This window comes from Alexandromys fortis, unplaced genomic scaffold (assembly GCF_014885135.2).
Source record: "Alexandromys fortis isolate MF-2015 unplaced genomic scaffold, M_Fortis_MF-2015_v1.1 scaffold_171, whole genome shotgun sequence".
NCBI lineage: Eukaryota > Metazoa > Chordata > Mammalia > Rodentia > Cricetidae > Alexandromys > Alexandromys fortis.
Window position 1 is genome coordinate 2669461 of NW_026068066.1, and position 11940 is coordinate 2681400.

The window sequence follows — 11940 nt, forward strand, 5'->3', positions numbered from 1 at the left end:
CCTTTTCTTCAAACTCAGGAGCTGTTGTTTCAGTGACGCCAGTCAGCTGACTTCCAGTCAGGGTGACCTGAGTGATTCCTGTTGAGAAATCAGACACGAAGGAGTAAGAGAGATGTGTTGAGATGGGCTATCCGTCCTGACTCCCACCCATGCTGAGAAGACAGACACATGCTCGCTCCTCCAACTGCCAGGTGAAGGACGGACAGTCAACCGCCGGACCCGAGAGACAGCCCAAGCTAGTGCACCTCCTACGAGCACCCCCAGCAGACTGCTGAGTTTGTTCCCAGAATTCCCGGGAGTCCTCGCAATCTTCTGCCAACTTAAACTGGTGAGAGCATCCCTATTTCCTGTAGCCAGCAGTCACTATTGTAAAACAAGACTCAGGCTGATCCAGGAAAGGGACCAAAGGAAGGCAGTGAAGAAACAGTGGCATCTTGATATTTTTTTTATTTTTTAAATTTCATTTCACATTCCAACCACAGTTCTCCCCTCCACCCCTCTTCCTGCCCTCCCCCCCATAGTGGCTTCTAAAATAAAGACTTGGGGAAAAGAAAAGAGGAGTAATGGCATGGGTCTCACACCACTGGACCAAAAGTATTCAAGGAAGAAAATGTAGGGACCCAGAGTGCAGAGCTAAAATATAAATCCTAAAATCCAGAGTCACAAGACATTAGGACAGAGGCCCAGACTGCAGGGGACAGAGCTGGGAGCATCATCCCTCGGGGCCTCACATGGGTTCAGCTGCAAAACTAAACCAATTGGTTTTAAATGTCCACACCACATGTGAAAACAGAAACCTGGAGACACCCTGCCGCAAACACTCATCCTGGCTGACCTCAGAAACTCCCAGGAAGCTTTCGGTCTTAGAAATGAACGGAAAAGAACTTGGAGACACAGAAGAACAGGACATCATTTCAAAACGACAGCCACTGGTTCCTTTGCAAACCCATACCCAGCCTTAGCTGCAGACAGTTTCAGGAGCCCCGAGAGTGCATACACTTTCGTATCTCCATGTCGGCAGGGACAGGTCTGAGTACTCTGACTGAGAAACTGGGAAGCTGAAGCCACAGATTCCATTTTCCAAAGTCTATGGTAGGGAACGGGCCTGAGACAGAACAAAACTAGACTGTCAAGAATATCCACAAGAGGAAAAAAGCAAAAAGAGCTCTTGCCAACAAAAGGGAAATATTGGATAAGTAAATGTGGTGGGTTCATAAATAAAATTTTATTAAGCCATTAAGATAAAAAACCATTTTATGCAGAATTTTTAACAAAAATAACTGCAATTCTTAAGTAAGCTAGGCACTCCCCTAAGCATATATTGTATATGTTCTCTCTCTCTCTCTCACACACACACACACACACACACACACACAACAACAACAACAACAACAACAACAACGGTTCTACCAACTCAGGAATGCGGTATTTTATTTCAACCTCACGATCAGAATATGAGTGGCTGAGAATCACAATACTCGCTCACAGTCATCTGGCCTGTAGGAGGGGGCTCCGGGATCTGGACCCACACAGTACAGCCTCAGAGCCCCTCTGAAGCACGGCAGACTGACAAGAGCCCTGTCCGGAAAGCTGTGACTGTAACCTTGTATGGACAACTCAGCAGATACCAACAACCTTGAGTTCAAGCCAGGATGGACTCGAGGCCAACAGAGGCTGCAGAGTGAGTATAACCCAGGCTGGGAAACTTAGTGATAGCCTACTCAAAACTGGAGAAACTTTTTTTCTGGAATTTTTGTTTGTTTGTTCACTTTAAAAAGCAATCTGGGACACAGCTCAGAAACAGAGTGCTGGCCTAAGGCCCTGGGTGTGGACTCATCCTAGTACTGCAAAACAAAACAAAACAAAAGCAATAATCTGAATAAGACCTGACTGCCACAGCTGATGCTGACGGAAGAATAAGCCACCTATAGCCAGTTGAGGGGTCAGTCCTGCCTGCACCTTGACTTGGGACTCTGGTCTCTTGCAACTCAAGGAAACATGCGCTGTTTACTGCCACTCCATACATAGGAAGCCATTGCAGCAGGTATAAGAAACCCATGCAAACACCTATACTGTGCTGCAGCCAACACAGGAGAGAACTTAAGCAATAAAAGCAAATCAAAATTTATATACAATGATCTTAATTATGCATATAAAATACGCACAAATACAACAAAATGTTTTTAGTGATTGTCCCTGAATAGAAACATGTTCAGCATTATTTTTTTTATATTTTTCCAGTTTCTATAATTAACGTGAATTATTTTCACAAAGAGAAAGGTTTTTTAATTAGCAATTCATAGTATTTCTTCAAATCTAATTCAAACACAAAGACTAAAAAATCAAGAGGTCCAAAATTCCCTTATAATCATCTTAATTCAATCTCAAGCCACCACCTGAAGAAAACCACCAACTGAGGCCTACCACACTGTTAGGGAACCCCCCAGCCCTCACTTTCTCATAGACTGTGGTGGGAGCGAAACTTAGCCAAAGGCTAAGGGAGCAGGCATGTTTTCCTCCATCTCTCCAGACTTGTGGTGCTGGGGACAGCCGGGTCAGCCCTAAGTCTGCTGTCATGTGCCAAGAATGGAGAGTACCAGTGAAGGTAAATGTTTAATTTCTCTGCAGGTAACGTTCCAGAAGGAGACATGAAACAGCACCCTAGTCTCATCGCCCCGTCCTGACTCTGAGGCCACTTGTCACAAGGCTCCTGTGCAGTCCCAACAGCCAAGGCCAGCCTCCCTGTACCTACACCTGTGCTTTGATCAGACACTCGCAGGGTGTATTAGCGTTTCCCTCAATGTGTGGGCAGTACTGGACCAAAACAGACAGCATAATGTGTCTTTCTGATCTGAATTTTCTCACAGGAAGGTGAAACAGAGAGTAGCTGGTTCCCTCTAGCTGAGGCCAGACCAGGTTCAGAGAACACACCTTATACGTTACCTGATTTCAGACCATGGGGGGCAGAGCAGGGAGGGAAACACTGAGGAAAGCAGAGGGTACTACCGGTAAGAGTCCATCCTACAGTCCAGGTTTCCCTAAGTACATTTCTGAACTGTTTGATTAGCTCATCACCTATAATGTCCCACATGTCAAAAAGGCAAATTCAACATGCTGCCATGGAGGCTGACTCAGGATGGCATACGGCTGACAGCATTGTTATCTGGATCACAAGGATACTGGTAGCAGTAGCCAGAGAAGGACCCATGGGCAAGGGAGAGCGCTACAGGGCAGCTGGGGACAAGTGATCTAGTATTGTATACCTCTTAGGAAGCGGCCCTCACCTGCAATGTCAGTGACTAGCCAACACGCGTTGGTGTCTCCTACCCAGCCCTCCACTTTCCACGGCACCAGCACCTAGTGGTGTCTACACCTACAGGCTCACCCAAGAACAAACACAGGCAATTTTACCTTCTGTTATAACAGAAAGGCTGGGACTGAGTGACTGTTCTCCAGGACTGGAGTTCACAACCACCTGGACTCCAGCTCTGAGGTATCCAATGTCCTCTTCTGGCCCACATGCTCAGACACACATAAATAAAAATAAAATAAAGCTTTTTAAAAAGGGAAAGGCCAGAGTACACGATTATTAGGAGGAAAACATGGAACTTTCTCATACAGCCTGGGGATGGTGCTGCTCACAGCAGGCTGGCCCTTCCCGCATCAATAGAGACCCCCCCACCCACAGAAATGCCCACAGGGCAATCAGACACAGGTAGGGGTAATTCCTCAACTGAGGCTCTCCCTTTCCAGGTGTGTAGAGTTGTCAACCAAGATGAACCTCACAGAACAAATGACCACCAGGTAATCCCGAAACAGGACAAACGCAGAGCCTTGAGACAACAGAAAATTCCAGCCACTCTTCTTACTGATGTCCTGTTCTGGAAATTGTTATTTTCATTAGGAATGTGCAGCTGGGCTGGAGCAACACTTTCAAAAGCGCAGGAATAGGAATTCCCATCCAAAGCCCACATAAAGGTTGGGAGCCACTCGGCCACCTATGAGCCCAGTACTTAAAAAGGAAAGGCTCCAGGACAAACTAGTCAGCTAAATTACCTGGAATTGGGGAGCTCCAGGCTCAGCAAGAGACTCTACCTAAGGAGAAAGAGTACAGCGTCATTGAGGAAAATACCCAGCACCAACTTCAAGCCTCCACATTTGCACATTCACACACGCATGCACACACGTACACACGAACATGACCATGTATACAGAGGTGTGCAAACACATGCAAACGCTACACACACAAATAATGTCTAGATACTATGAAACCTGGTTATTATTGTTATATCTAACTTAATATTCTGAAGTCATTTCTACTATATAAAAGTTTCTAGACATGGTCTGTCTACATGAAAGGTATTCAGATGGCTTTGCTGGGGAAAGGCCTTGAAAACACAAGGACACAGCTTGGACCCCAGAACTCAAGTACAAAGTTGGGTACGCTGGCAATATGAGCAGCATACATATACAGATTCCAAGGAATGTGTGGGCCAGCCTGACCTATGCAGCCAAGTTCCAGTCAATGACAAATGTCTCAGACAGAAGGCAAAAGGTACCTGAAGACCAAAAGTCAAGGTCATCCTCAGACTCGTGCTGTAAGCACTGTGAATACACAGCCCTCTGCCATATACATTCATTCACACACACACACACACACACACACACACTATTCTCTCTCGTATATGCACATGCACACTCACACACACAAACACACATTCACACAACACTCAGATTCTCTCTCACATACACATTCTCCCTTACACACACTCACATTCTCTCATACATAAACACATGGTGTGGGAGAATTGTCTGTATTCTGTCAATCATGTTTTAAATAAATGCTAATTGGCCAGACAGGAAGTATAGGTGGGTCAACCAGAGAGGAAGTAGAGGTGGAGCAAGAAGAACAGGAGTATTCTGGGAAGCAGGAAGATCCCTCCGCACTCCTGCACAGACTCCGAAGAAGCAACATGTGATTTGCCCCACTGTGAAAGGTACTGAGCCACATGGCTAACATAGATCAGAATAATGGGTTAATATAAACTACAAGAGCTAATAAGAAGACTGAGCTAAAAGGCCAATCAGCTTTATAACTTATGGAGATCTCTGTGTGATTTTCTTTGGGGCTTGCCAGCTGTGGGATACTGGGCAGGACGAAAACCCCAACGAGCAGGCCCCTCATGTTACAAACACACACACACACACACACACACACACACACACACACACACGCTATTCAAGAAAACCTCTCTAATTTTAGGACTTAGAAGAGTCCTAAACCCAAGCACTAGTCTGGTGTGGCAGGGGTCAGAGAATGGAGGGATGGAGGTGAATACTGTGGTGGCACTCGGAGGCCAGAGAAGGGGGAGTGCTACCACAAGTGCCACTGCAGACTGGTCTCGAAGCCAGGCAAACAAAAGCACTCTGCGCGCCACAGACAAATGATCTAAGGACAAATACGATGGGAAGTCACAATGCAGGGCCCCGAAGACCCATTATTACATCCTAAAAAATGAAACACAAATTTCTACAAAAGAGCAGAAATGGGGAGATATTAAAATTTAATGGCGGAAGAAGAAAGAAGAAAAGCCAGGGCTTATAAAGCAGACTTGTATCCAAATAAAACCCTGCAAAGTGAAGGAAATCATGGCAACAAATGCAGGGCTTTAAATCTCTGAAGATGCCAAAATCAAGATGCATTTCAGGCAAGTCTGGAAAATAAAATTACAGGGGCCAGCAAAGAACAGCAAATTGAAGAGCAAAGAGGAAAAAGAAATCACCCAGCTGCAATCCCAACTCTCGAGGCCGAGCAGTGGGGCAGCTGAGAACTAGGCTAGCCTGGGCTACAGACAGGTGATAGGGGGTATATCAGTATGTACATAGTCAGACAGACAGACAGACAGACAGGAAGATAAGGCAGTGAGGAGAGGACAATGGTCTCTGCTGGCAGAGCTTGAGTGTGGGCTGCAGCCAATCTCCACACACTGCACCCCTCTGCTGGAGAAGGGAGGGGGAGCAGAGAGAGAACATTATCAGAGCGAAGGAGAGCAAGCCCTGCAGAGTCAGGTCCAGCTGACCTCCTGAGCAAGCATATGCCCTGGAAAACATCTGCCTACTCCAACCTGGACCGAGTGCTGCAAATTCACTCAATCAACTTACACAGCGATCTGCTAAATCACAAAAGTTCTGGATGGAAAACAACGGCAAATTGTTCAAGCTCATGGGGCCTCAGTTTCCTCTTCTGCACAATGAGGGACCCACCATCTTTTCCAGGATGGTGGGCATAGACACCACAGAAGGGTGGCACTGTGAGCCTGGGTCTGGGACAGAGCAGGCGCTCCACAAGCAAGATTATCAGAGATTATCTGATATTATCAGAGCAGCTCTACTTCAGAGCCAAAGCAAAATCTAGGGTTTTCCGGTCAATACCTGCTGGGGGCTCCCAAGGCCAGCTGTCAGAGTCTGAAAATTCACTCACATCTCAGATGTGGAGAAGGAATTTGAATGGGTTTGGCCAGGATCACGCATGTCTAGCTGAAGAGATCTGTCCTTGACCAAGGCCTGGGTCTAAGGAGCCTCTTTAGTGCCAGGCAGCCTGCATCACAGAGGTACTCTGCCCAGCAGGAAACCCAAGGCAGGAAAGGTTAAAGAAACAGCTGGCTTCCTAGACAACAGGATGGTTAATCCCATGGACTGTTCATACCCTGTTCCCTCCCCTGGGTCAGGATCACCTAGAAGTCAGCTGCCAGCTATTGCCAGCCCTGGCTTATGGAGCACAAAAATGTTCCACTGTTCACTTACTTGTGTGTGTGTGTGTGTGTGTGTGTGTGTGCACATGTGCGTGCATACATCTGTGTGCAGAGGCCAGTGGTGAACCTCAGGTGTCTTCTTCAGTCTCCACCTGGTTTTTTCATGCATGAGGTCTTATTTTCCATCCAGACTTCACCACAGAGATTTGCCTTTTTTATGTGGGTACAGGAATTCAAATTCAAGCCTTCATGATTGCTAGGCAAGCACTTCACCACCTGAGCCATCCCCCAGATCTGAACTTCTCTCTTGAACTAAGGTCTAGGACTTTCAGACCCCAGCAGAATGGAAAGCTCACCCAATGGGTGTGGGTCAGCAGATCAGCATTCACTTGGAGTAGATGTTGGGAGTTCAGTAAATAAACAGATAAAATCTAAAAGATTTTGACCTAGTCTATGTAATAAAGATAGCCAATTAAATGTATCCCAAAAAGGTCAGGCACAAAGAAGACTAAAGACCATTTTGACAGACATGATCAATTTGACTTTTCCCTCTTCTTTGCCTCCACCAGATAATGGAACAGTCAGTATCTCCTTGGCATGCCAGGTGCTGTCCTCAGTGCCTTTGGACAGGTCTTAAGTGACCAGGAAACTTTCTTTATGGCTGTTCTAAGCACAGCCAACTAGTAAAGGTCATGAAGAGACCTAAGTCTGAGGTGACCAGGTTTATCAAGGTGCTGAGATACCAATGAGTAAGAAGATTGAAAGTCAACATAGAGGAGCTGGGAAGAAGCAGAGACCAGAGACAGGGGGCCTTGTGACCACCCAGATTTCACACTCTGAAGTGAACGGGCTTTGAGAGGTTTCCCTGAAGGAAGGCAGTGCTGTATCTGTATTAGAAAGTGTGGCTGTACAGGGCTCTATCACACAGAACCACTCCAGCTTTTACTCCATGGCCACATGTAAGTAGGACACTTTACATGCAGGAACACACACATGCTCACAAACACACATGGCCTCACTGGGATGCTAGCGTTACCTGGGTCCCTAGGCCAGCTCCACAAGCTCCTGGGACTGTTTCATCAAATGGAAAACAGTAGGAACAACATTGGCACCACTCTATAATGCTGCTGGGGACAGATAAATCAGTGCACACGAAGCCCTTGCCAGTGTAAGTCACGGTTAGGAAACCACTGCCACACACGAGTCTCACCAACTAGGTCTGTCTGACTACATGCAGAACCTCCAACTTTTTCATTCTGCCTTTTTCTTCCTCTGTCTTTGAAAAGCTGATTTCAGAATATAGTAACAATGACAATGACCTAATCTAAGAGATGTTGGCTTCAAGTCAGGGATGAGTGAGGGCAGCAGAGCCCACAGGACTTGGTGGATCACTAGTGAGGATCACTAGTGAGGGACAGGAAAGGGCAAAGCCCCTCTGAAGTGTCTGGAGTAGGGGTGCAACATGACGCTGGGGATTTCAGAAGACGGAGCTGTTTCAGCCTGTGGGGTCAGGAGACTGTACTTCCTCCCACACCACTGCCACCCTGCACAGAATGGCACCCAGCAGCAAGAGGCCAATTCTAACTGATTAGGTCCTGAATATTACATTCAGATTCACAATTTCTAGACTCACGCCCTTATGTTGTTCCTGAAGCCACCATTTCTACAGCATTCCCGCACAGCTAAGGACTTAGGTCACCTCCTACTGTCATCCTCAGCCATCCCCACGGCACAGGTGACACAGACACCAGAACAACGCAGCTGAGGAAGAGTCATGCCAGCACCCAACTGAAGCTATTTAACTCCAAGGCCAAATCCGCACGCAATTATTCTGAAATCTCGGGACCATTATCCTGTCACAGAGACACAGAGGACACCCTGTCTGACTTGGAGACGGCACTCTCTGCTCCACGGGACACAATTAACTCAGAAAAGGCCTTCTTCGGGCACAGAAGAGGCCATCCTTTTTCAAGAGCCATTCATTTGTTTCCTGTAGATACATAGGTCAGGTCAAGCAATTCTGGGATTACAACTTGAAAGATTAACTGTGCTCACCGCACATTTTGTTTAGAATATTAATAATATTCAGGATAGTGGATTCATTAATGCCAGGCACTTAATAAAATAATCATCTCCTGTTAGAGTCACTAAGAAAAAGGCAAGTCCAGGGAGTTGTCAAAGGTCACAGAGTCCACAACTTTTAAGTGTGTGAGTCCCAAAAGAAGAAGGTCCTGTTCATCCGGGACAAAGGAAAGGATGTAGCTGAGGGGGATGAACTAGTGAAATCTGTGCACTCCCTGATAAAGCCTGCTCCCCATTGAACTCTTCTCTACATTAGATCTAACCCGCAGACACTAGACCAGCAAGCACCGATGGTAAGCAGCAAGCATCCCAGCAGACAACACTAACTGCAGCTGGGGTACTGGAAGAAAACAGGACAAGAAAGGAGAGGCTCAGGGGACTCATGTGTAGACAAACAATATCCCAAAACTAGAAAGCCTACTCCACCAGTGTGGACAGAACATGAAGAAACAAAGCTATTTCTTTACCCATAAGAGTAGCCTCCGCCCTCCCACCTTACTCCACCAAGGATCAAGGGGACCTTCCCCAGGCCTTACTAAGCTGCAGGGTCCACCAGGGCTGGACGGCAGGGGTAGGAGTAGGGATATGAATATGGGTGAACGTGTCCTGTATGTGTAAGAGAGAAAGAAAGGGTGTGTGGGTGAGTGAGTTTCTATCTTGTGTAAGAAAGAGAAAGGGAAGAGGGAGGGAGGGAGGGGAGGGGAGGGGAGGGGAGGGAGGGTACAACCTGATCTCCTCACGGGATACAGACAGATGTCTGTGGAGCACTGCAGCATGCCCGGCACTTCCCATCCCTCTCTCTCCCGACAGCCTTAATGGGACACACCAATGTGGCGGCCTTCTTTAAACTTGCTGAGAGGACAAAGATCACTTCCCTGACGAATCTGCCCATGGCACAGAGCGACAAACCAGGATCCCATCCTTGCCAACCAACTCCACACTTACTTCTGTCCCCTCACTGAAGAGCCCCACCCAAGCTGTATGAGGTCATTATAGAATCTCACCTTCACGGAGACAGGTCTAGCTGCCTATCTGATTTTTTTCAGCTGAGGTAAGGCAAAGACACTGTTCACTGATAGTGGGAATATAACCCAGTATAGCCATTAAGGGAATAAGTATGAAGGTGTCTTAGTTATTGTTCTATTGCAGTGAAGAGGCACCATGACCATAAAGAAGCACTTAATTGGAGGCTTACAGTTTCAGAGGTTTAGTACATCACCATCGTGGTAGGGAGGATGCCAGCAGACAGGCATGGCAGCTGAGAGCTCAAAGCTGATCCACAGGCAGAGAGAGAATGAGACGGGGCATGGAGTGGGCTTCTGAAACCTCAAAGTTCACATAGGTCCTCCAAGAAGGCCGTACTCACTCCAACAAGGCCACACCTTCTAATCCTCCCCGAGAGTTCCTCTAACAAGGGACCAGCTATTCAAACAAATGAGGCCATGGGGGAATTCTCTTTCAAACCACCACAGGATGTTTCTCAAAAAATAAAAATAGAGCTATTACATGGTCCAACAAAACCACTCCTGGGCATAGACCCCAAGAGCTCAGCTGCATTTTAAGCAGCAAAATGTCACCTAAGCCATAACTTCACCAGGAGCCACAAAGCTGGCTCTGGGACATTTCAGCCAAAGGAAACTAGCAAAGGACAAGCACAGGCTGCAGACAGAGACAGCATCTGTGGTTGGGTTGTATTCATCCTCTGCCCACATTCTTGTTCTTGTTAAAGCCACATTTGCCTTTGGGATGGTATGAACCCAGGACCCATCTGCAGTCTTTAAAGCCTATCTCTGCTGCATCTCTTCAGAGGTCAGGCCCTTACGAAAGACTGGGTCAAAATGAGGCCATGGAAAAGACAAGCAAGCATGGGAACCCGTGCAGAGCACACTGACACCCTCGAGGGTTCTTCGTCTCTCAGCAGCTTTCGCGAGGTTTGTGGTCACCAGTGATTATAAGGGCGACAGCAAGGTAGGAACGCAGGGATGGTACCAAAAGAGCATGCAGTGCGCCTTTACGTTAGAACAAAACCGCTGAGTGACTTCAAAAGAGAAGACTGACATTTCTGATAGAAGCAAGCAACTAATGTGGCAGGGACAGCTGGCCAATCAGGTAAGAGGCAGGGGAGCTGGCAGCATTCACCACACAGGTGTTCGGTAAGGCAGGAAATGGGACGAAAACAACTCAATTAATTCACTGTGCATTCTTGTCCAGCAGAGTCGGGAGATAAGCCTGAGACATCAATGGAGGGCCAGAGACTCACTCTGCAAATGCTGGGGTTGACAAAGAAGCACATGTATATAAAATTATACAAAACTGACTCCAGCAAACTCTTCCCAACTGGAAGCCCTGAGCAAACAAAAAAAGAAAGCAAGGGGCTATGGATCACAAAGCCACTCCTTTCTAATCAGGGGTTCTTCCCGGAAAGCAGTGGGGGCGGGGATACGAATGCAGAAGGAAAAAGAGAGGAGAGATGTAAAAGCCAACAGCAAGGCAATGGGATCACCCTCATTTGTGACCTCCCCTAGGTGTGAGACTCAGCCAAGCTGAGACTTGACACAAACACAGCAAGCAAGCCAAGCGGCAGAACATGCTAGCAAAAGCAGGCGCAAGAGGTGTTGCCACAGCCAGGAAAAGGGAAAGACACCGTGAATTAAATTGAGGTAAGAAAAAAAAAAAAACAACAAAAAACAAGGATGATCAGGGCCAACATATGACAGAGTAGCTACGAGTCCTTTCTGGAAAGGGGGACCCCCAGTGCTGCAGCCAACACCATAAAGCGAGTAAGACACTGGCAGAGAAAAGCAGAATGTCTGAGTCAGCAAGGACCCACAGCAGGTGGACAACACCCTTGTTTTACAACAACGAAGCTCACGAGGGTGATAAACTGACAACATGGCCACTCCATGATACGGTCAAGGGGAAGATTGTTATTGTCGATATGAGGGAGATCTACCAGAGACTTCTGTTAGAATCCAGAGCACAGAGAGAAAGCAGTAGACTGGACATAGGCAGCAGGCTGGGCCTGGCCAGGAGAGAAACAGAAGCAGAGAGGGGAGGTAGAAGACACAGACAGAGACCAAGAAAGCGCACAGCCAAAACCGCAGGG

General features: G+C 47.2%; 1 protein-coding gene across 23 annotated transcripts in view; it reads right to left on the reverse strand.

Annotated features, from left to right (window-relative positions):
• Positions 1-11940, reverse strand: part of Smco4 (single-pass membrane protein with coiled-coil domains 4) — a 54559-nt gene that overhangs the window by 21089 nt on the left and 21530 nt on the right. For 15 of the 23 annotated variants that reach the window (XR_007588455.1, XR_007588456.1, XR_007588437.1 and 12 more), the window contains exon 2: positions 2-78. The gene's annotated coding sequence lies outside the window, so the exon portion shown is untranslated. Of the gene's footprint in view, position 1; positions 79-3411; positions 3882-4056; positions 4096-11940 lie in introns of those variants that run through there. The other 8 variants (XR_007588447.1, XR_007588454.1, XR_007588451.1 and 5 more) reach the window with 2 other exon arrangements.